The sequence below is a fragment of the Alligator sinensis genome, unplaced genomic scaffold, assembly GCF_000455745.1.
Source record: "Alligator sinensis unplaced genomic scaffold, ASM45574v1 scaffold583_1, whole genome shotgun sequence".
Taxonomy (NCBI): Eukaryota; Metazoa; Chordata; order Crocodylia; family Alligatoridae; genus Alligator; species Alligator sinensis.
In genome coordinates, this window is record NW_005841983.1 from 1,054,245 (window position 1) to 1,059,954 (window position 5,710).

A 5,710-nucleotide genomic window follows, 5' to 3' on the forward strand; every position below is an offset into this window, starting at 1 on the left:
TAGGGAAAAGCCGAAGGTGAAATCTGACCTGCTCGCAGGGAGTTTGAGAGACAATACAAATAATGAGGCCTATTCTACCCAAAAAGCACACATGCAGTTCATATTAAATTGGTAGAACTGCACACCTATGCCAAGGAGAAAATAGATCACATTGAGGATAAAATGAGTAAACTGTATCACTGGCATAAATCTTCCAGAACAAGGGAAATGTATTCTTCTGTATATTGGATAGATAAGTTTTCTTTGTGTGTCCTTATGTTGATGTTGCTGTGAATGGCTAAAGCCTCCTTGGTTTGTTCAGTTTTCTGGGATGTCCCAGCATTGTGTTTAATAGAGGTAGAACCTGAGTCTGATCTGGTTGCATCTCCATGAGGAAAATGTAGTAACCTTAGTTCGGTCAAGCACGAGATCAGAGTTCTGGCTCTCCTTAAGTGGCAGCCTCTGTCTGACTAGATTGCCGCTGACTTTCATCCAACTGAAATCTCAAAGTTGAGTTTTTCCAAAGCAACAGATGCTTGTAATAATTCTGAGTAGATGAATAAATAGCTACCTGTAGATCCCAAAGGAACATTTATATCAGGCACCCTTTCTAAATCCCTGGTTTTTTTTTTTTAAAAAAAAGCAGTCCACCATAAATGGCTTCACAGATTAGAAATACATAAGTATCCCCCTTCTATAAAATAAGATGCAAATTTAATGAAAGGAGGGGTTGGATATTTGTTGAATGTCCTTCAGGGAACCATTTGTCTAATTACCAAATGCTGCCTAGAAGCTACTGCTGTGCTCCCTACTGGGCAGACTGCCCACTGAGTGTGTTTAGCTACGTACAACCACCATGCTTCCTCCTCCGGCCTAACCCAAGGGCGTGGGCAAAGAAGAGGCAGCAAAGATTCCCTTTGTGGGCTTCCATTTAAGGCTGAGGCTTGCCCCTAGGGGATTAACTACATGCCTGTAGGCTGAATGAGTAGCTGTTGGTTCTTGGCTAGAAGGAGAGGTGCAATTCAGAGCAGAATGATAGCTTCAGAGGAGGCAGATAAAGGTATGATTGAGTTGCTGCCAGTGCAAAGAGATGGGTCAGAACATGTCCTATATCAAAACAAGATCATGGACTAGTAGGTGAGGATGGAATTTCTCCCCTTTACTTCTAGGACCTGAAGGGGAGAACCCCTCCCCCTCAAATAGTAAGGCAATTGTACTTTTATTAAAAGATCTTATTGCCTTTAGAATGGCACTTAGCGGTGAGCATAATTTTAAATGTTTATTTCTAAGTAGAAAAATTGTTGGCAAGAACTGGGAAATAAAACAGCCCAAAAAACCAAAGGAATCCAAAATCCCATTCCCCACACCCTCCAGTCTCAACCAAGCTAGACAGCACGTGTCAGGTTCACCTTCCATCCCTCTCCCTCTGCCCCAAATCTGTCTGTCCTGTAAGGAACTACAGCCTATTACCGCTGCAGCAGTGACCTTCTGAAGAGCTGCTTCCCTGTGGGCAGGCAAGAGGGAAGCATTCAGTGTTAGAGGTACAAGAGTTGTCCCTTCCCAAGTCTTAGGAATTTCTCAAAGAGCCACGAGTATTTGGCCATTTAAGAAGGGTGAGGACAAGCATCCATTCCAGATCATACATGTACCTGAGCACGTTTATTATCCAGCCACAGGAATTGTGGTTCTGTATTATTATGGGTGGAGATGTGCCTATCATTATGTCATTGTTTGATTTTGGTTTTTAAACTTGTGCTGAGAGATCAATTAGCTTCATGGTCTAAGTTCATGGGGGGAAAAAAACCTTCCTCCACTTTTAAGTAGGACAAGCTTCAAATTCAATTAGTATGCTGCGTGTTTGCTCATGTATAAGAGACTTACAGGTACTTATTTTCTGAGGTTTCAAATAAAGATCCAGAAATTTCTGTGATTTTTAGGTTGTGCTCTGATTTGTTTTGTTTTGTTTTTTTTTAAGATGTACAATGGTTCCCTTCAACTTTGTTTTAATAATTAGTTTACATACAGGAGAAACATTTAATGGTTTTAAATGCTGTGGATACTAAAAAGAATGCTTGAACTGTACATGTTCGTGCAGCTGAGCAGAGGTTTAAAATAATACATGAGAACCCGCAGCAAAATGCCACCATTAAATATTCAACTGCATAGGTAACCTTGAGCTCCTTCTTTATTTATAATTCATAACATGATGTGATTTAGAAATGCTGCTTTTTGTTTTGTGTTTGTCACTTTTAGACAATTGGTACAGAGCAGTCGCTTGAAAAATGTATGTTAATTTAAGAGTCTGAGACTGTGCAGTCAAGCAGAAGGTTGATAGACAAGCTGGAGATGGTGAAGGATTTTGAAATAGAGAGAAAATTAATGATAACCCATTTGTGCTCCTAGGGCAATCACTTGTCTGTGACTTTTCCCCAGCCTCTTACTTCAAAGAACCAGGTTTAAGATCTGAACTGCTTTGTTTTTTGGAGTGGTGCAGATCTGATGAAGTTGTGAAAGCTCTCTTATATAGCACCCTATTTATAGAGGATTTGGGTGTGTGTTTAAATATTTCAGGAGTTTGAGAGACCCCTGCCAGTAATTGTTAGCTATCTGTGCTCTTGCCTGAACAAACTGAATATTTTTAGTTTACTTAGGATAAGTTAATTGGAAATAACTTGACTGGGTTGTCAGCATTCGCAGGGGATTGAAAAGTAGATGACAGTCCAGCTTTAAATCACATTTCTGGAAAATAAGCAAGAAAAGGGTAAGCAGACACACATCAAGCATCTTGGAAATAGGGGCATTCATGGAATGAAAATAGAAACAACCAAGACCCAGTGTTTTAGTTTGACAGGTGGTGCTGTTGTAAGCACAGACTGCAGCTGTCAGGAAGGAAACACCTACACTACTACTCCCTCAAACCCAGACATGTCTGAAAACAGAATAAAATGGTCTGGTCTGCCGGGTTAGTCAGAATGATAAAATGTTACTAGCATTCAGTGGCTACTGTACAGTGGGCTAGGTCCAGCTCTTCCAGGGTATAGCACTGAGGTGCATCTCAATAGTCTGCACCTCCTCCTCCACTTGTAATGAGCACCTTGCATATAGGGATTCATATACAGAATCTTGTCAGACGTTTACAGTGTTCTCCTACCATCTGCAAAAGAGAGAGGGAGAGAGAACAATCTTTAACGAGTCTTATGAAATGATCAAGAAATTGTGCTCAGGTTACCAGTCCAGGCAGCCATCCTTAGCAATACTGCTTGTGATTTGCTTACTTCAAGGAAGTAGAGCTTGACAAAGTTATTGACAATATACCGGACAGTCCAAGTAATGATTTTACAGCTGACGAAGCTAAAACAGAGCAGTTTGAGTCAAATCCTCTCTCTCTCTGAAACAGTCAAAGTTGCAGTGCCTGACTTGTAGGTGCCTACCCCCTGGAGCAGAATCCATAGCTCCAATTTAAGCACCTTTGGCACCCTGTACAATGCCCAGGATAGTTAGGTGCCCCAGAATAGCATTCAACAGCACCCTGCACAGAGAGCCATGTTAGCTATCCAGTAGGAAATGCTGGGGGGGGGGTCCAAAGGTGCCTATATCACAGATAGGGACAGGATTTGGGTATCCTGTTCAGGACTGGAAAGAGGTGTAATTGAACTCTGGATCTATTCAAGGGTAGTGATGACTGAATCATATGCATACAAGATACATTGTATAGTGCACCACTTCCTTGCCATCTGCCTATCTTGTGTTAGGCAAAGTTACCCCACAGTCGGGGCTTGCTGTTGGACTCTTCCATCTACACTGGTGGAAATGTCAGTGACATCAGTGTTGGCCACATAACTTACCCAGGTGGTAAATTTGCTGGGCCAGAGAGCACGTATGCAATTGTGTGCAATTCTAGCAAAAGAGCTAGAGCAGTCACAGGAAGGACCTGGACTCCAATTCCAGTTTCAAGGACTATTCTATGCATTTAATAGTAATCTTTCACTGAAGCATGGCTCAGCTTCAACAGGAGGGAGTGTGAGTTAACATTCATTGTAACGCTTAGTAAAGGCAGATATTCAGAACTAATTGCTTTTGCATTGAAATCATGTTGCAAAATGGTGGTACTAGAATAACATGGCTGCAAGCATTGAGGAAACTTATTTTACTTGCATAGTTTCCTTACTACTTTTAAAATGCAGTAGATAATGGTTTGAGACTGTCTGCATTTTTAGAAATCTGTGAGTATAACGCACATAATACAGAGGGACGTTATTACTCAAAATCCTTTAGCAGTTCAACTCTGCTTTCATGACATCACCTGTCCACAACCCAAGCTAAGCTCTGTTTCTACAGCTCGCAAAGTGCTTGCGTATAGCATGGCCACTCTCAAGAAGTGATTTGATTCTTCCAGGAGAGATATAAGACCTCATTTTGAAGTACAAGTTTAATACTGAATTGTTACAGGTACATTTGTCTCTGCACTGGAGCAAAACTATGGACTGTATCTGAACAAGCATCGTGGCATACAGGTCATTACTGAGGGCAGAAGATGCATGCTATAGCTATTGTTCTATATAGCACTGTTATATCAAGCTGTTCTGATTTTGCTGCTTGTTCTTCTAATGAAAAGAATGTATTGCATGTTTGTAACATTTAAGACTATGATCTGCATTCATATGAGCTGGAGCTATTTTATAAAAAAAATAAAGTTGGACAGTACTTCTGGCAAAGCATTTAGACTTACTTGATTAAAGTAAACAGACTTCAGAAATGAAATGTCTCACAGCAGGGGCTATTAAATTTAATGATAAAATATTTAAACATGTGCTCGTCTCTTCCTTTCTAATGGCTTCTGTCTCTAATAGCTGTTATTCTTCAATAGAAAATTAGCTCCTTACTCCAGCTAAAAGCATCATTCAAAATGTGTTGGGAAGCTCTAGCCTAGAGAGCCTCTAATTTTGTTTTCATTACAAGATGATTATTTTTAAAAAGGACCCCCACCCCAGTGCTTTGGTAATGAATTGCACTTGGAGTTCCACCATCAGATCACAGCAAGAAACCAAAATAGGACTAGTGTCCTGGTGTTATGGGCGGAACAGGGAAAATAGGAAATGCTGGCCACGAAAGGGAAATATTGCAAGTGGTGGAAACAGAGTCGAGTGCTCTAGGTCAGGAGTGCTCAACCATTGGCCTGTGGCCTATGGCACCTTGTCATTCAGCCCATCAGGCTCTCCATGGTCTGGAAATTTGGCAGCAGGGGAGCAGTGGCACTGATGCTCTGCATACTGGATCAGGCACCTAGTCCCAGGCCAGATGGAGGTGACATTGATACATGGGGGAAGTGCTGGCCTAATCCTGCTATATAAGACCAGCACCGGGCTCCAGGCCCAATCGTAGAAAATGATAGTTGGAAGGGACTTCAGGAGGTCATCTAGTCCAACCCCCAGCTCAAAGCCCCAACTATATCACTATATTTTGTCCCCAGCCCTGATGCTTGGGGCAGGGAGGGGACAGTTCTAGGTCCAGTCTTGACATGCAGAGCTCAATCCAGCACAGACCAGCCCCATGCCACTCAGCTAGCCCTTGGGGCCAAAAGCTTGAGCACCACTGCTTTAGATCACTAGCTAGATCTTTTAGATGAGGCATGACGCATATTCATAGACCTATTCCACTATCATAAAATCCCTTTGCATATTGTGGGCACAGAGGCATGGCCTAAAGATACAAGTTACAGAGAACAGCATTC